General features: G+C 38.2%; 1 protein-coding gene across 11 annotated transcripts in view; it reads left to right on the forward strand.

The window, feature by feature from the left end:
• Positions 1–20,357, forward strand: part of tenm3 (teneurin transmembrane protein 3) — a 404,304-nt gene that overhangs the window by 92,539 nt on the left and 291,408 nt on the right. Inside the window, exon 1 of one of the 11 annotated variants that reach the window (XM_032562236.1) lies at positions 5,297–5,877. The exons of the other annotated variants lie outside the window; for them this stretch is intronic. The gene's annotated coding sequence lies outside the window, so the exon portion shown is untranslated. Of the gene's footprint in view, positions 1–5,296; positions 5,878–20,357 lie in introns of those variants that run through there. 11 annotated transcript variants of the gene reach the window in all.

Below are 20,357 nucleotides of genomic sequence, written 5' to 3' on the forward strand. Positions count from 1 at the left end.
AGACCCAAAAACATGATAATTTGTCAGAATGTTAGTTTTGAAGGTCAAACTAAATTTTATGTGCACATGTTCCAATCTAGTTTGAGCTAAAATTTATCATTGTTGTAGTTGTGCTAACAGCACTCAAAAATAAAAGTTTCTCAAGTGTGCTTTGATCATGCTACTTTTTGAGAGCAGAAGCTTGCTAGTTGCTTAATTCTGTATTGTACAGTACAATGCAGAATAAAACCTCTAGAAGTAGCAAAGTCCTATGTAACCTTGAAATAGTGATAGGACAACTTCAGCTTCCATATTTTATATTATTCCTTACATAGCACACACTGTAGTGTGAAGATCCCATCTTGAAAATCTCTTCCAAAAGGCTTATTGAGACCAGAATAAGTTTGTATAGTCATATACAACACCTTCATCTACATAGCTAATTGATATACAGTATCACTCAAATCAAGCTGCCAGTGCTAGTTAGATAAATGATTAGTGAATGTTTGTATAAAGTCACCAATTGAATCAGTCTTAAGGTGGAAGCATGAGCAGGAGGACGAAAGTAGATCAAGTTTAAGCAATGTTCCAGAATATCGGCAAGGAAGACTTGGATGAGGTAGAAATGGTGAGCATGGAGGAATGTGAGGGGGATGAGGTCAGTGATCAATATTAGCAAAAGACAAAGACATCATTGACATGATCCTGAGGTAATATTCCAGCAGGGCTGCAAACCTTAAGAAGGCCTGTGTCTGTGTGTTTTACAATATTGGATGTCACTCTGGAGTCCTCTGCTGTAGCTTGATGCATGAGTGATCTGGAATGCGTTCATATATGAACTTTCAAAACTGCACAGACAGTACGTCACAGACTTATTATCGTGATGACTTATTATGGGGATAGAATAACCAAAAGCAGTATTATCTGACATAGGGCAATCTACTTACCTGCCTTCCTTCCTTCCAAAACGTTATTGACAGCAAGTCATTTAGAATCAGGTAATTGTCTTTAATAAGTGGAATACACTGGACTAATTTGCGGGGACAGCATTGTCTCCATTGCCTGCAGGTAGTCAAAGTCTTGTTCAACAGTAGTGATAATACAGTACATGAGCATACAAAACTGTAGCAACACAGCAGCATGTTCCAACACTAAGTTTAGTTTCAGAGAATTACCTGAACACACTGAAACCGCCATGATTTGATTTATAATGTTGCATGCAGCACTGTACAGAACATGTAAGGTTTTGAAAAAGTCAAGTCAAGTGAAATAATTTCTTGGCGATGCAATAAATATAACCTGGATTTTGTTTTTCTTTTCCACAATGGTGCAGTGTATGTCTGCAGATGGCTGTAGGACCACAGAGAGGAGGAAGAGTTGGTCGATTTTCTCCACAGATTTTGTCTCGTGTTTTACTGTTACGACATACTGTAGTTACAGTTTTAACAAAAATGTAGAAAATATATTTTTGTAAAAGTGGCCCACTGAAGCTTTAATGAAAAAGTAATGGTAAATAGGAATTTAAAATGTGCGATTATCTCTTCAGAGACCAAGTTATGATTTCATAAGACTTTTGTAAACTTTTGCTTTGTGAAAGTCTGCAGTTCTCTCCTTGGAGATGTTCACACCTCAGTCGAGTTACGAGTACACAAACTTCCCATATAGGTGAGGCATCTCCTCAGTTTGATGTTATATGAAAGATATATTTCTTGATGTTCAGATGTGTTTTCCCCTTAAGTATCAGTACGTTATGTTTAGTGCATGACATGCACAACAGAAGAACAAGGGTAATAACGTAAGGACAAGAAAACCTGCGTTGTTTGCAAAGGAAGGATCTGACGATTAATGAACAAAGCAGAATTAGTAAAAACTGATAAGGACTGATAAGATAATGAACAAATGCACTTAAGAATGTTTCTTAAGTGCATTCTGTGCAATAATGCACTGCATTCTGTTATTGTAGATCTGTAGCTGAGTGCAGAACTAACTGAGAAGCTGACAAAATATGACTCATAACCTAGAAAATAATACACGGGGACATACATAACAGGACACATGAAAAGAATATCTTACACCAAAGCAAATGCAAAAATAACAGAACAGAAGAAATAATCTTAAAACAGAAGTCAACCTTCAGATGCACATGCATGTTGTGAATTAAGCTCACACCCTTGACATCAATGATGTGAGCTTAATTCTAGGTTAGGATTGCCTTGTCCTTGTGCCAAAATAACATTATTTGGTTAATAAGCAAGATTATTGGATAGTTAAATCATATAAAATAGAAACAAAACAAGCTTTTCAATTTTGCTTTCTGGATCCTCAAGATAAACAAATGAACAGCTTTGGTGAGTAAAACAATAAAATAATGGTTTATTCCCATGACTTTACTATGAAAAGTCTTAACTATCATGAGGACTCCAATGTCCTCATGGAACCATTGTCTTAATTGTGATTAACCCCTTAACTGTCACCATTTTGGGGGTAACAATTAAGGGGTAAAGGCATTTGTCTCTGTCTGTTAGCTGTCAAAGCTGAAGTCTGTCCTGAAGGTGGCAGTCTTTTGGATCGGGAGTTATTGAATTTCTTAGTAGTTAATTCTTGAAGGTAATAATATGCTTGCACTGTTGAGGCAGAAATCAGTCATAAATCAGATCTGGTGTGATATTATGGATGTATATCAGTAAAGGTGTTGAGAAAACACCCATTCATTGTTATGATTGCTAAATGAGTGAGTTACGGAGTTGTGCTGTATACAAACGTCACCTGCTTCAGTTTCTTTTTTTGAAACACTCACATTTTTATAGATTGTTCTTTTATTTAATACATTTTATGAGTGAGTACGTAGTATTAGTACCCTGCCATCTTTGAGAGGATAAAAATGCCATGGTTGGACTGTCATGGATCTGTTCTGATAATATGTAAGCTCACTTCTCAGTCTCCCTGGGAACGCTTTCTTTAAGGTGATAGAAAGGAGGAGCTGATTGATTGTCAAAGCCTCTAACTCAGTGTGTATTGGTCTTAGCTGTTGAACAGTGGATCAGATCTTAACTCTCTCAAAACTGCTGAGGCAGAGAAGGGGATGATGTTGTGTTTTGTATATCTGGTGAAAGGTTATGAGTGTGTCCTGCATTGTGTTGTGGCTGCCGAGTAATCCTGATCTTCATCATAATGTTCAATGATGTAATATCAAGGTTTCAGAGAGACCATTAGGATCTGATCTTTGGTTTTTGGAAATGATGATGTGTTGTTGACATCTTCAAGTCATGACCTTCAGTATGCACTGAGCCTGATGGCAGCAAGTGGGAAGTGGCCAAGAAGTGAAAAAGATTGCTTCCTCTTAGTTTAAAAGCATTGGAAGAGTACAAATATTTCAGTATCTTTCTCACATCTGGTAGTAGGTTGGAGTGGGAGATGGATAGACAGCCTAGATGTTTATCTTTAGTGATCCACGTTTTATGTTGGTTAGTCATGAGAAAAAAAGCAGAGCTCTCAATTTTTTGTCTACATTCCAACCCTCACTTGTGGTCATGAGATACGAATCATGACAAAAGTCTAGATACAAGCAGCTGGAGAGAGCTCCCACCCTACTGGACTCAACCTTGGACGCTCAACCCTTGAGGTTTCCACCAGGAACTTGGACATTTTTGCTTGAGACAGGAATGCCTCAGTTTCCCTCCAGGTCATGTTACCCTTTTGACCCAGCTGGATAAAAAGAAGACAATGAGTGGATTGATGGATGGAGATCCCTGTTCCTTGGCATAGGGACACCTTGTTGCCAGCATGTACTGTCAGTATAATCCATCTTTATGTACATCAGTGCTTCATTTATGCCGCAGAAATAATTTTTTGTAAAAGGTCCCAAAGTCCAAAAACAGTTAGAAGCGCTTGCATAGAAGCTCTGTGTGTGTGTGTGTGTGTGCGTGTGTGTGTGTCCCTCTCTGTGAAATATGAAAGTAAAAGGTTCATAAGCTAAAGTATTTTTAAAGTGCATTTGTAAAACACAAACTAAACACAAGATTTTTTTTAACAGTGTGGCTTTAAACAGCTTTAAAGTGTCTTTCTAAATGTAAAGAAAAAAGACCAACAAATTTAATTTTGGTTTTATACTACAACATTTTAATTGAGACAACCCGTAATGTGTGTCTGATAAACAGACCCTGCTCAATTTAGATACAAATATTAGAAACTAAAAAAAAATCAAATGAAAAAAAAATCCACTTTCTTTACAAATAAGGTAAAAAAAAAAAAAAAAAGAGAAATGGAATAAACCATATGTGAATAAAAAAACAGAAAACATAAATAATTTTGAAATATCTTTACAGTTTTTAGGGGCGTAAAAATATCTTGGGGGTGTACAAATCGATTTTTCACAGTCATAAAGATCATTTATAGTAAATGAAAAGGAAGAATTCCTTGGCAAATGTAATACCATCAGGTAGAATAAATCAGATTAAACATCTGCCGCAGTCTGCTTGGTATATAGAGCAAAACATTTTTATTGTATGATTCAAGCCCATACTTTGGAGTGGGAGTCCTCTTGGATTGCAGTAGTCTGAATGAAAACATAATTCAGTTAAACTATCAATATAATGATTTGATTTAATTAGATTAAAAAGTTTGCTGAATTTTATGTAAGAAACGGAAATCTGACTCCACTTAAATCTAATTGCATGAAACACACGAATATGAGATGTATGTTTTCATAATAAAAATACTCAGAGATTACATTTAGTCTGGCTTAGCTCTATATTTTAAAAGCTGACACAACCACACAGGATATCTGGTGTGGTTATATTCCTATATATAACCTGATAGTTTCGAGTAAAAATGGAACTTAAAGATCACAAATAGAAAGTATTTCCTCTTTACATAAGTGTTTCCATGTTTTAGAATCTTTCCCTTTTTCGTTCACTCCAGCCACTGTTTCGATCCTGAGTAGGCTACGTTGAGTTTATACAGCTGCCTCAAACCGCAAGTGCACGCACGCTTTCAGGCACGCAACCACACACGAGAATACGGGGAGCTGTGCGCACATTTTCTGGCTCCGGGAGGAAGGAGAGGGATCGTGTGCAGGGCGAAGGCGGTTGGGAGGTGTAGCTGCTCTGCTTTTTAGAGACGCGGTCATGAAACTGGGGGGGAGATCAGAGCCGAGGAATGCATCGCGAGGGAGTGCCCTCCTCCACCTCGCAGCTTCACCTTCAGTCTCCGAATGCACAGCGCAGAAATCCCCGCCCTCACTCCTTTCTACTAGCCAATCATATCCTCCTGCTTCTCCCGTGGCCCCGCCCTCTCCCTCGCTCTACCAGCAGAAAGCTTTGGAACCGGAGAGGTAAAGAGAGAGGGCGCGAGGGATCAGGCAGACAAGGTGCACGCACACGCGGCAGAGGTGCCAAAAAGCACGCGAGGACGCAGGACTCACAAACGCTCAGGCGCGTGCGCGTGAGGAGCGGGGAACCGTTTTCTTCAGCTGACATAGAAGAAGAAGAAGAAGAAAAAGAAAAAAAAATAGCGTGGTGTTTAAGGAGGAGAAAGCAGCAGCGTGGTGTAGTTTTTCCCTGCACCGGTTTTCCTTTTTCATCCCTTACATGGATCGGAGAGAATGAGAAAGAAGTGAGAGAAGAGACGGAGGAGAGTCAACATCCGAAGTGAGAGCGATCGTAAAGAAAATTTAAAGAAAAGGGGAAGAAAGAAAGAAAAGAAAAGCACAAGGCTTGTGCGTTTTTGTCTCTTCCAAAAAGAAGGGAGGGAAGAAAAGCCATCCAGAGAAGACAGACGGAGGTGTTTTCCTGCTTTTTCTTCAGCCACTCGGGTCCTGCGTGTGCCCCCGCGAGCCTGAAAGGATCCTATGTTTCTGGAAGCTTTAACCCTTTAAACTGGAGTACTTACACAGACAAGGTACACACAGCCCAATTCAATTTTCTTCCTTCTCTTTTCTTCCAGCTGCACGGTGGCGGTGTGTGTGTGTGTGTGGGGGGGGGTGCGCGTGTGTGTGTGTGCTGCGAATGTGTGCCTGCATGCCTTGGGAAATTGCTTGGTCTCTAGTCAATTGACTGTCATTGTGTGAATTCACTGACTGAATGTAAACTCATTGACGAAACAACACTGCGAGTGTGTGTGTGTGTGTGTGTGTGTGTGTTGAAATAATGGCAGAAAGAAAGTAGGAAAACAGAGAAGCAATGAAAAGGAGAAAAGCTTTTTTCAGAATCTCTGTGTTTTTTTCTTTCTTAATTCTTTCTCTGATTTCTGTTTTTACCAGGTTTTCCTCTACTGTCTTAAAGACTGTAAGATGCTGGGATGTTTTTCAGTGCTGTTTATTTTTCCCTCGTTGTATTTTCCTGCCAATCCAAACTGAAAGTTAATCCTCCATAACGGCCCGTTTTTCAATCCAGGTTTCAACATGTTGTTGACAGCATAGTTTCCAGGTTTCCTTCGAGCAGCTCCAGATCAGGGCTGAGGGGGGATTGTCCTGGTAAAATAACTGGCCGTTGTGGATTGCAGCAGGCCTGATGAATTACACTAGTGTGACGCTCTTTGCTGAAGATAGGCAGCTGCACTGAATTCACACCAACAGAGACTTTCACGTCAGCCTTTAAAGGTCAGATCTGTCCTGAGGACAGGGTTGCCTCTAGATGATAACACTGAACGAGAAGCAGACACTTTTAATTCAATTATACCTTCAAAAGAACACTTGGTCTCATTTCATGTCGCCTTCGCTTTGACTTTGAATTCTCCACATCACTGTTTCCACTTTTTTCTTTCTTTTTTAGCCGAGAAGACATTTCTCCCAAAAAGGACTTCTTTTTTTTCATCCTCCTGAAATGGAAACCTACTTTTTTGAGGTTGCAATCCTCAGCATTGCTTTTCTGCCACACACACCTCATCCTTTGCGTGGGCATTAGAGTAGAAGGCAGGAAAGCCTGTTGGAGTTTCCATAATGTTAGTAAATCAATGCTTTTTGTTTAATCTCCGACAGAAGGCATCCCAACATGCTGGCCACAGGCGTTACTCATCAAATAACTGCAGTAGTCTAAAGTATAAAGTTAAAACTGTATGATCCAGAAAACATGAGTTCAGAGAAAAACTATTTTGAAAAGTCTTATAATGAGCAACTTGCCTTAAAAAACAAGAGTTTCTTCAGAAGTTCTAATTTCTTTAATCTTTGGGTTTCTGTGAATATTATCTGGATTAAAAATGAACAAGGAAGGCATACCTAAATCTCATAGATGACATTAAGATTAAAGTTAAATTGTGTTTCTGTTATGTAATTTATGGAAGTATTTCTGGCTTCTGTATGTCAGAAATGAATTGCAAAGAGTGAAAAGTTTTGATCTGTCACCCAGTGTGTGCCAGAGTCATAGTAAAAGGTGCATTAAGCCGACCTGATTTGCCATCGGAACAATTTAACGCTTCGGCTTTTAGTCCTCGTGTTTTCTGAAAGGCTTGATGATGATGGTGTGTGTGTGTGTGTATGTGTGTTTAGGAGGGGTGAGGTGACGTTTAGGTTGGAGGGACTCTGTGCCGCTGCTCACACACAGAAAGAGAAGATGGGCTTTTGCTTTTTGCCTAATCACTTCCAGACAGAGATTTGCATTCCACCGCCACTCTCTCTAGTTTGGTGGAAGTGTGTGTGTGTGTGTGTGTGTGTGTGTGTGTGCGTGCGTGGCGGCGTGTGTGTTGAGGACATCACTTTCTTTCTTTTCTCCTACTTCCTATATATAACACACACATTACGTTTTGTGCAACAAATTAAAAAATTATAAGCTTCATTGAGACACGAGGGTGTGAGTGTGTTCGGTGTGTGTGTGACATAGCAAAGGAGGAAGTGGGTGATGGATTAAAGGAATTAAACTGTCACTGTGAGAGGAAACACGCTGAAAAACTGTGGACGGACAGACCGTAAAGAACGGAGGGCACAGACAGTGGTGGAGGCAGGAACATGTGCGACTGATTAAGATTCCTGCAGGGTTTTTAGGGATGATAAGACGAAAGGGAGCAGTACAATTTTATATACTTTGCATAAAAAAGTATATATATATATAAAAATATGTATAATAGTTCAAGTAAAGTATTTGCTTTCTGTTCCTTTAAATATGTTCTGTGTCAATGTATTTTCTGTTTTGCAATAATTTTACGTCTCCAGCTTTTATGACTTTGAGGCTTTGTGAGGCACTGCTCACTAAAACATCTGAATATTACTGCACACAGTTATAACCGCTTTCTACTGACAATTCATTACGGCTAAAATTTATCGCCTTGTTACTGTGTTATTACTGCACGTTCTTTTCTCACAATAGCAAAAAATAATCCAAGTAAAATGTTTGGTTTTTTTTCTATTCAGTTGTATTATCACAAAATATTACAACAGTTTTGTTTTTTCTGTGTTTCAAATTGAATTCTTTGAGAACATTTTGAAGGGTTTTTTTTTTCATTTTATTTTTTTAGTTTTTCTGGAATGTTTTAGTGGATTAGGAGTTGTGTGAGTTTCAGACCAACCCCTGTGCAGCACAATGCAGTCAGTCAGGCAGCACAGACAGCTGCTACATTCCACTAGTGGTAAAACTAATGAGAAAAAGGACACTTTAATGTTCAGCAGCACACTACTACCTGGGTTATGTTGGAGCTTCTTTTTTCCAGGGGGTTTGATGCAACAATCAGTTTGTTTATACTAAACAACAGTCCACAAGTGAGCTCATAATTGTTATCTACATACATTTACCCAGAAATCTAAAAATGTTATAATATGTAGTTATTAAGGGAGTTAAATATCTGTGTGGCATAAAATTGCTTTAACAAAGAAATACAACCATAACTATATTTTATTTAATTGTGGGAAATCTTAGAAACAGTTAAAATAGTTTTTAGGTACTTTATTCTGAAGTTTGCTGTAAAAATGCTGGAAAATATTATGTGCAGCAGGCACAGTTCAGTGTGTTTACTTTCATTTTTTACGTTTTTGCACACCTGACTAATTCAACCTACAACTCTCAGGCTGAATGATTGATTTCCAAGGCAACAGCTTTGATATGAAGATGAGAAGCTAATATTTCCATGTTTTTGCAGAATATATTATTTATTTATTTTTACATTTGAACATTTCAGTGTTGTTTTACTTTTTTTTTTATTACACCATTTTATTCCCTCTTCAGATTAGAAGTAATTTTAGGTGTTGTACATAAAAGACTGATCTGTTTACTTCAAGTCCAGTTTTATTCATCACACAAGTTGCATTTAAAGTCTTTCTAATGTCACTTTAACGAAAAGTATTAAATTGATTAAATGTAAAAAATTAAATGCGGAATTCCTCCTAAATGAATTTAATTCAATGCAGCAGAGTTTCACTTATTTTTAAATTTGTCAGCCTAAATAATCCTATTTACTCTAATGCAGCAGCTCAATAAAATGCAGTCCTGTTATAATCTTGTCCTTTCTAATTGAAATAAATGAAACCTAATTGTTAATTACTCTGACTTTCTTTTTCCAAATGCTTTTTTATAGTGCTTTCTCAGACTAAATTGTTATAGTCCAAACACAGTTTTCTCAAAATGCTATATTGGTTAATATATTGTCATTTTTATTCAATTTCCATTTAGTAAATTCTTTTTTAAACACTTGTCTTGACAGTTTAGCTATAGCAAAAAAGAGCTGAAAGAACAAAATTACATTTTGGATGAATGTTTTTCAGTTCCGTGTGTATTCACGGAGAGATAAAGGTTTGTGGGGTGTGTGTGTGGGGGGGTGTGTGTTTGTATCCTAGCGTTTCAGATTATTCTTTTTTTTTCTTCCATCCTGAGGCTTTATCAGATTATTATAGATGTATTTGCAGATTAAAGGGACAGTGTGTGTGTGAAAAACTGACCACTGAGGCAGACAATGTGACTAGCCAACCATTATATGACCTGCTGGATCCCAGCACCGCTACACACACACATGGATATATGTACATGTTCACATGAGCAGCCATGCATGCGCAGGGGAACACACACATTGTGGTGAACAGCTTTGTGTTTCTGGTCAAGGCCGGAGAAACAGGCTACCTGTCTTATATGCTGACTGATTATATATACATGTGTGTGTGGCTGCGTGTGTGTGTCCAGGAGTGTGAAGGTACTTTACATCATGAGAGTCAGTCTGCTTTTAAGGAACTTGACTCTTCTCGATTTCTCATTCCTGCACTTTTCCTGCACTCTTTCATTCTGACACACACACACAATGCTTAACCATGCATGCGCCCCTCCACCTCCCCCAAACACACACAACTAATTCTATGTCTCTCTGTAGCTCTCTCTCCACAAATAGAGCATGATCTCCTAGCAACGAGGCCTTTGAGAGGGATGTGTGAGATAGATTGAGTGTCTGCAATATAGGAGTCTGTAAGTGTGTATGCATGTGGGGGCGTGGGTGTGTGAGTGTGTGTGTTTGGGTTTCAAAGCCAGAAAGATGATGAAAGTCATCAGAGCAAGGACACCGCTTTGAAGCGGAAGTTAAGGAATGCATGCAAGACGGTGGCTCGTCCTTGGAAGGAAAACTTTGTGGGTTTCCTTTTTGTCGGATTGCGTTACCGTTGGTGGGACAGAAACTTTTTGAATAGTTGTATTTATTGGCGGATGAACATCGACCTGCTGTGTAACATTATTGTTCAGCAGCACAGACGTCTTGTAACAGGCCTGAGCGGTGGAAGAGCAGGAGACCTGAACAAAATCCCAGGAGAGCGATGCCGGGCCGAGCTGGAGAAACCTTGATGCGGATTCTGCTGGCTGTTGTATAATCTTGTTTACTAAAGCCGAGCTGGACCACGAATCAAACGGTTCTGGTGCACTGCTGGCAGCTTTCTGGATTTTAATCTTACAACAACAGAAAAGGCACCAGAATCTGAATGTTTTCTAACAATTGCTGCATCTTAATCATGTTTTGTAATCACACCGAGCCAAGGTTTTATTTTTTAAACCAGCTCTCATGTACTGTTTAAACGAGTTTTTGACCATATTTGCTGCCATGACACTGTATACATGTGTCAGCACAAAAGAATTTTAAAAATTATTTTACTAAAAACAAATGTACCTGTTTTTTTATCTTTGAAGCCATACAAGTAATCTAGAAAGCACTCAGTTTAATACTGAGTATATTTATGCCTGTTTTGTTAGTAACTAATTACTGATAGCAATAATAAAAACAAAACAGTAGCATCAGAAGAACTATTTCGCAAGTCCTAAAGGACTCACTTACAGGACGTCAGTGGCAGCCAGACGAAGACAAAGTTATAGAGGTTTACTGGAAGAATAAAGGAACTGAAATAAATATGTTAAAAAAGAAACAATAAGAAAAAAATAGGCATAACATAAAAAATACAGATTTCAAAAGTTAATTTAAAACAATCAGATAGCTAAGTCCTGATAGAAATGAACAAGCAAAGTAATATTTTCTATTTTATTTCAGGGAGTTTACTTCAGAACTAAGAGGCATATAAACCAAATTCTGCTTCTATTCTGGAGAACACAGATCTGTGATGACCTGGGAGTCTGCATGCTCCCATCCCTCACCAGCAACCCTGAAATATTTTTATAAACATTTCATAAAAGATTTATTTTAATCTTACTTCAGAGATTTGTGAAGGAAGCACAAATGTTTTCAATAAACTAGAGACGAATTAGGAATGAGAGCAATCTCATCTCAAAATTAAAGAAAAAATAATATACCTAATTAACAAAAAAACAGACCATAAACATCATGGTGCCATAAATAAGGCAATAGTAGGTTTTGTTATGCAAACGTCTTTATGTAATTAACCATCTCAGATTTGGTTTTGATGCTTGAAATCAATTTTGTTGATTGGAGACAGGATTCATTAATTGGTTAAAATTCAAGACATTTAAACATTTCCATCAAGTTTGAACTAAGCATTGCCCTACAGGCGACATGTTGAAAAAGTTTGAACAAGTCCAAAAGATTGTCTTCTTTCCAAAGATATCTCAAAATAAACATATTGTTTTAGCCTCTGCAAAAGGCTATCAAGTTAGAACTTGATAACTTGCAAATGAAATCATTTATCATTCAAAACTTTAATGACCGTTCAAACACTAGATCACGGGTGCCCACAGTCGGTCCTCGAGGGTCGGCATCCTGCACATTTCAGTTCTCTCCCTGGTGGTAGCAACAACCTTTTCAGCATATCAATGTTCTTCTTAGGCCTTGTAATGAGCCATCATTGGATCCAGGTGCGTTAAACCAGGGAGAGAACTAAAGCATACAGGATGCCGGCCCTCCAGGACTGACTTTGGGTACCCCTGCACTAGATGGTACTTGAGTAGAACCTGTTCACATTTGACTTTTCTTAGCTCCATCGCTCACTCACCGCTGCTGATGTCTTTCAACGGAAACCCAAAACCCTTTCAGTCCTGCTGATTTAAAAGAGGAATGCAGGCCTTCAAGCTCCTACATATCAACATTACCAGGCATTGTTGTATTGCTTCGGTGTGGAAAGCTTGTAGGTGGCGGATACATCTGCTCACTTTCTGCTGTGGCCCTTTGCAACAAGAAACAAAAAGACAAGCGAAAGCCTTCTTGTAGTTGGATACAGTGCGTAGTAATACAGCAAATAATTGTACTTGTATATTCTTAATAAGTATGTATTAAAAACAAATACTCCAATTTTAAGTGATGTTGCTTCATGCTCAGTAAAACTTCGTAGATTATGTAGCAGTAAACATTTTCTTTGAAGAACTTTATATTGAGTGGACAGACGGGCGGTGAAGAAAGCAAACATTTCCTTTGCTCTCCATGTTCAGAACACCATCGTAACTGCTTCTTCCCCTGTCTGTTCTTTGTAGAGTAAATTAGAAAAATGTACTTTGAGGTTTGTTTGCCCCTATTTATTCCACCGTAAAGTTGCAACACTGTTTCCCTCCACTTTCGGACCGCACGATATGAGAGCAGGGAGGTTTTCAAACAGATTCGGAGGAGTTTACGCTAAGCTAAGAGAGGGAGAAAAGAGGAAGCTCGTGAGTGATGAGGTGCTTGCTGACAAAGTGTTTCTTATCAGAGACTGAGTCCAGATGGTTTGCAAACACACCTCCTCTTCTCGCTCTCTGCTGCTCCTCCTGTCTCTCTCATCCTCCTTATTTCACTTCTCTCCTTATTTCCTCCGTTTCTTCAGCTGCTTAATCCCCTCTTTCTTTTAACCGGACCCAGTGCTATCTTGCATGGAGCATACCGCTCTGAATCGGGCTCTTTAATAAAATGTCCAACCTTAGATAAAAGCTGAGTGTCTGTGTGATGGTAAAGTCCTTATCTAGAGAGCTGCACTCACTGGATTATGGTGGTCTGCAACTGCATTATGTCAGACATCACTCCTGCAGATGTCACAAGGTAGCACAAGACAAAGTGCAGCTGAAGGGGGACAAGACAAGCAGAAAACTGTCACAATCAGCCAGCTCTATAAGATTGCATATGATGAAACTCCTTCTGAAAACAGGAAGTGACTAGAGACAAGGCAGAATGATGATCATTGCGAATATAAATGCAGATTAAATTGAAAAATTTAAATGTTTTATATTGACAAATATATTTAAATATCATACCAAGAGTAAATAGAATAGTCAGTTTTTAATTATTTAATATATTAAAGGAAAAACACCATCCACACCAAACTTTTTCTACATGAAAAGGTAATTGTTAAGCCATAAATTAATTCAGATTAACCACATTTTATAACAACTACATCCAGGCCAGATCACTGCCAGTTCTATACAATCAAAATGTCACTTTCATGTAACCTAAAGTAGGCTAATAAATCTAAAAAATCAACACATCAGTTACAGATTTAAAGTAATAGTCACAAGCAGCTCTAAGTTCTGAAAGTGCTAAATTCAATTCAGAAATACTTCCCCAAAAAGAATTTAAATGTTGTTTTAACTTATATTATCCAAGCTTCTAAGAGATATCTCCTGTAGCTGTCTGTATTACAGATATCCTGAGTAAGCCTCTGACTGAAGACACTGTGTTGTTGTACAACAGTCTCATAAAGAGGATGCTACAGGTCATCCACAATGTAAAAAGGTAATTCTGAGGTCTGGGATGCTTCTGAACCACAGTGAAAACCAGCACAGATGACTAAAATTTGAAATGGCTGACCTACCATACTTACTCCTGGATCACATCAAGACATCATTGAATATTTGCCTCAGTTTTATTTGATTCACCAATAAAAAAGACACTCTGTAATAAAAAAGACCGTTATGAGGAGAGATCCAAGGCCAAAACCTATGCAGACTAAAAACAACACAGACTCCCGTTTCACATCTGGCAAAAATCATTAATTCTGCTTCCTCCAAAAAGAGAAACGCTGAAGGAATTTGGTGCCTTAAAGTTAAGCTCCCTTCATACATCAGGACAGTGATAGAAAGCACAATAGCCACTCCACCTCTGAATGGGTAAAAAAAAGATATAAATGGTCGTAATCCAGATGTGAATCCAGTCAGATGCTGTGATGTCATCTTAAACGGGCTACTCCTCAAAAGCCTCACCAGTTTTCAGTTGCTTGATGGTAGCTGTTGCTACCAAACGTGGCATAACCAGCTGTTAGATTTAAGGAGCAATTGTTTTTTTCAGTTTGAGTGAGGTTGGTTTTGAAAGCTGTTTCCCCTTAATAAATGATGTATTAATTCAATAACTGGGTTCTAAATGTACTCAGGTTATCTCATTAATAGATTTGTTTGGTCAGAGACATTGAAGTGTGACAAAAAGTCAAAAGCAAAAGAAATCTGTTAAGGGTCAAATATTTTTTATGACACTGTTTGTGTGTGTGTGTGTATTGTTACACACTGCCAGAGCCTGGCTCCTTTGTGGTTTTATCTGGCTTCTCTGGGTAATAAAGACTGACGTAATGGGAAAAGGAACCATGAGCACCAGGTCGTGATGGGTGTGTGTGCGTGCACGTGTGTGTGTGCACCTCTACTCGATAGTGTGTGATATAGTGTCGGCTCATATCAGTACTTTTTTAAAACATGGATGTTTATATTGTTGGCAAATAGTTTCCACTGTTTTCACTTCAGCAAACAGTGGATTTTATATCATATATACACATTCATGAAAGCTTTGCAAAAAATACTAGTTCTTTGTTACGCTACAGGTAGTGGCCATAATGCATGTTGTTTAATATTCACTAGCCAATTTGTTTAAATCATTTGAATCATTTCCAGTTTATGTAGTCCACATTTCATATTGTCCATAGAGCCATATTTCCTTACATCTCATATTCCCCAGATTATTTTCACATTTAATTTGATTTTCTTGTCTTAAGTTATCAATCAATCAAATTTTATTTGTATAGCACATTTCAGCAGCAAGGCATTTCCAAGTGCTTTACATCATATCAAACACAGAAATACAATGCAACATAGAATCAACAATCAAAACATGACATTAAGTTATGCATTTTTCAATACAGTGGTGCTCAGAAAACATTTTTTAGGTTTGCTTATGTTTCTTTAGTGTTTCTGTCGTTTGTTGTTTTTTGCAATTACAATGCATTCATGTATTTCTTTGTTTTCCTGTCAGCAATGTTTGCTATATAGTCCACGACAGAAAATCAAAACTATTCGGTTTTGCTACCGAATAGTTTTTCTGTTTTGCATAAGAAAAAAAAGATAAACTGTTTCTAGAGCTATAGTCTAAAACCCATGTTTCTATGTGTTGCTTATTCAAGCTGTTACACAGAAAATCAAACACTTCTTTTTTGCAACTAAACAAAATCTTCTTTTTCTTTTTATGGTTTTGTAGATGGTAATGATTTAAAGTAAACCAAAGCTAGAGTAACTAGAGAAGACAAAATTAAGAAAATATGTTTTAAAAAATTATCTTTATGAAAAGAAGCTATGTTTTAGTCTAAAAACAATGAATTATGCTCAGTCAGTTTTTTCTGAGTTTGTCATTAAATAATGAGACATAAACATACATAAATATTCAGTTGATTCAGTTATTCACTCAGATCAAATTTCTCTCCACTACAAAATGGAGTTCAGTTTTTAATAAACAGTGATATTTTTTTTTAATATGTAAAACACTTTTTATCCATCTTCCTGCTTTCTTGCTGCAAAGTTTACAAACATGCCTTGAGGAAAGTGTAGATTCACGGGAGAGAGAGTAAAGTGAGACGAGGCGAGTTTTGCCCAAGGAGCGGTGAGCGACTGGATGCACAGGTGAATCCTCTGACTGAGATCATAACAGCCAGCGTGTTCACAGCCGCGTGCATGTGTGAAAGCAGCCCGAGTGGAGAGGGATCAGACAGAATGATAACCCCGGACATTAATCTACTGAGGAAAATCATAGACATTCAGCTGTGTTGGAAAAGCTCAGAGAACAAACATAGAGATGCCCTCTATACGCTGAGGAGACCCCCCTCCTTCTGCTCCACCATCCCTGCTCCCTCCACTCAGCTCTTTTGTGAGGTTGTCGGGTAAGCGAAGGTTACAACCCCCAACAGGCTGTGGGGTCATCTTACAGGAAGGGTGTGTGTGACCTGTCTGTGTGTGTCAGAAACAGACCTGCCCAGACATGTATGCTTTTTTTTTAAGGCACTGCTATGCTTCTTTGGTCAGATAACGGATTTGCTGTGATTCTTGTTGGACACACAAACACGTTTTTGCATGTCAAACACACACACACACGCCGTCACAGATTGAAACACATGTGGTAGCTGCTGCTTAATGCTTTCAGTTTAAACAATTTTTCCATTTTCTGGCTGTGTTAGTCTCCATCTTTGTTGCTGAATCAGCACACTCTCCTCCATATGATGAAGAATACATGTATATTTTTTCTTATGTTTGAATATTTATGAATCTCTTGACATTCTCTCTTTCTCAGCTTTTTATATTTGCATTTTCAGGTTTTTTTCCATCTCACCTGTTTTGGTTTCATGATTTGTTGCCGGTTTAGGAGGAGCTGTGGGAGCTCCAGACCAGTCTCGGAAGATATCGTTCTTCAGTTTGTTTATTTAATTGATTTTACATAGCAGCAGCCACTCGAGACCTTTAATACAAGTGAATGCATCCTTATATTCCACTTTTCTGTGTCTGCAGTAGTGACACACATGTTTCCCATTCTCGATGTTCCCCTGCAGTCAGTAAAATTTATGACTGGTGCTGTCGGACGAAATCACCAAAAGGGAAAACAGCCTTCTTTTCATCTTGTCTCCATTTCCATGTAACCTAATCGCACAGAATAAAAGTTAGGTCAGGGCACACTTCACCCTTATCTTCTATTACACATATGTTTTGTGCGTTCATGTGTGAGGATGGGGGATTTCCCAGTGTTCCTTGGGAGCGTTTCTGCTACCAAGGAAGGTTGTCAGGGACACACATAAAATAGAGTCCACAAATCCACTCTCGAATGTCTGCATTCTCAATATTTTCTCTGTTCAGAAGATTTTGGCTGTCACAAAAAAAAAATTATGGTTTGATTGTAATTACGGGTTAGAGTTATTGGATATCTTCATGCATCAGTTTTGAACTCACGAGTTGTACTGAGTTTGAACTCAGTAGGAGAGTGTGCACACCGAATGCGCCAGTCCTGCCCCTGCAGTATTGTAGTTCTGTTTGGAAGGTTAGAGTTGGAGCAGGTTCATCTGTAACAGCATTTGTACAATCCCTCTATGAAGGCTGACTTTTTGGAGAGTGCTGATGTTTTATGGTTGACGTACACCTCAACTATGAAAGCTTTGCCGCTTGCTCGATTCACACATACTCAACGGGAACCTCTACAGGCTCCCGTAGCTGCGTTGATATGCTTTATGAACTAAGAATAGTGTGTGGCATTATCTTAGCCCTAGTGGGGATGCTGGTGCCTATCTTCAGCGGTCAACAGGCGAAAGGCGGGCCGGACAGATCACCAGTCCATCACAGGGCAACACAGAGACAGACAAGACAAACAATCATGCAGACACACCCACTAATTAACCAAACAGACTGTGGGAGGAAGCCGGAGTACTAGGAGAGAACCCATGCATGCACAGAGAAAACATGTTAACATCATGCGGGTCTGGGGAAGGTTTGGAATTCAAAGCCAGGACCTTCTTGTTGCAAGGCAATAGTACTACCAACTGCACCACTGTGCAGCACCTTGACATTTCACATTTGCTCAATACATGCTTTGTGTTTGAGGTGCAACTTGACAAAAGTCTGTGCCCACAGAGAGGTCACTCACAGGAACAAAACTAATCAGATATTAGATTGATAACATTTTCAGTATTTTCTTTATAAATTGCAACTCAGTAAATATGGACTAATAAAAAAAAAACTACATGATTTGAAAATAAAATTAATTCAGATTTTATTGCAATTAATAATTTATCAACAATTGTAACAATGTATCTGCATTAAATGTCATCTTCTGTGTATTTTGTGAGCTCCCTGACACTTTGCATGCAGATTGTTTAGATGAAATGTACTTCCTTGTTTATTAATACCTTCCTGTGTAACATATGTGGCTGCTGCGCCCACTCTTTGCATTTAATGCCAGCGGTGAGGCGAAAGTCAACCAATTAAGATTACTTCCATACGTAGCATAACACTCACTGCCCACTCAGCTTCGTGAGTGCAAACACACACATGCTGGCACATTTGGGCAGCCACTTTTCTCAGCTAGTTTCTCACTATTTTTAATTATTCCCTCAGACAGGTTGATTTCATTTATGCATTTCATTTGAATAAGCAGCACATGGATGTGACTGTAGTCTCAGATGATAATTACATTTTCTCTGCCGGACTGAAGCAGAAGGACTTTACTATAACAGGTGCCTTTTGAAAAATTGTTCAACACACACTTACACAACTGGGCATGGCACATATCAGCCTGTAATGTCCACATTCTGAATTTGATCAGTCTTTCTTCTTTATGTATGTATGTAAATATAAACAAATCCCAGGTTTTCTTGTAAGATAAATTCAGAGTTAGCTTGTTGCATTGAGCTAAAATGGCTTTCTTTCTAACAGTATTGTTACATGTTTATTAAAGATGGGCAGTCAGTGCTTCAATGTAGGGCTTCGATCAAAAGATCTGTGTAATTTTGGGTATTGGATGTGCCTAAAGACTAGCCTTTGATTTACAGGATTATTATTTATATTCTAAACATTTTCTATTACTCCTTCAATCAACTTCTGGTTGTTGCAATCAGTTGCTTGCTTTGACATAATCTGCGTGCTTGTAAAGCTGGTGATGCACAGATTTCTCAGCTGGTGCGTAGGTTCATGTAGAACTGACTGACTTGGTGGCTGAGTGATTCAGCATTCAAAAATCTGATTTGTCGATTTCTTTTCTGGTTCATCATAATCTACATGGACTGGAAGAATAATCTGACAATAGTGGTAAAAACCCTTCAAATACTAACAGTAAACTATATCTGTGTTTTGTTCAAGAATAATCTCAGCAACACAACAACCGGTTTAAGAGACTCTTAAAAGTAAACTTTATTGCTGCTGCTGCATATTATACGTAGAAAACCACTTACCACTTAAAAGTACCACTTACTATTTAAATTATACATATGTATCTTACTTACTTGTAAGACCTATTGTAAATTGCAAACAAAATGAATATGACATAAATGTTGTCCTTTTTAGCTGTTTATAGCTACAATAAAATTTGCAAACTATTGAACCATCTAACATACAGTATCTAATAGTAAGTTTTTTTCTTCCTAAATATTTCTTTCTTTAGACTTTCTAAGCTTCTTTAAAAATTAGATTTTTTTTAACTAAACCCTCTGTTCATAACATTTCATCATTTAGTTAGAGCCACATTATGTAGAATAATGTTTCAGATCAATCTGTACAAATTAAAGCAGGTCTTACTGTAAATTACGGTATATAAGGAGAAGACCTGCTATGGTTTATGCTGTGCAGTTATCAATTTATCAGATAATGTGAATACACATAGAACAGCAGTCTGTGAGATGTTTCTTTGTCCTTTGATAAAGACGTGCAGAAAACATCACAAGGAACTGAAAAAAACATTGTCAGCTAAATTTGAGGCGTGTTTATTAAATTACTTCACACCTGATGCTGGAAGAATACACCTCCCTCCAAAATAGCTGCTTAGCTCCAGTAGAGCTTTTGCTTAAACAGAATGGGGAATAAAATGCATATGCTGCAAAAACATTTCTTTCAAAAATCTTTGTATTGACTCCCTGTCATCCACCCTAACCAAATAAGACTCTTTAAGTAGCCTTGGACTCAGTTGTTATAAATCGAGGCTTGTGTTATGGCAGGCTGCAGCTCCATGGGGTAATTAGCATCAAGGCAGCCAGCCAGACTCTGGGTAAGCAATGGTAGTTTATGACTGAACGCACAGAAACAAACATGTAAGACCAAACCTAAGCCAACAAC

The sequence above is a fragment of the Xiphophorus hellerii genome, chromosome 5 (genome assembly GCF_003331165.1).
Source record: "Xiphophorus hellerii strain 12219 chromosome 5, Xiphophorus_hellerii-4.1, whole genome shotgun sequence".
Taxonomy (NCBI): Eukaryota; Metazoa; Chordata; class Actinopteri; order Cyprinodontiformes; family Poeciliidae; genus Xiphophorus; species Xiphophorus hellerii.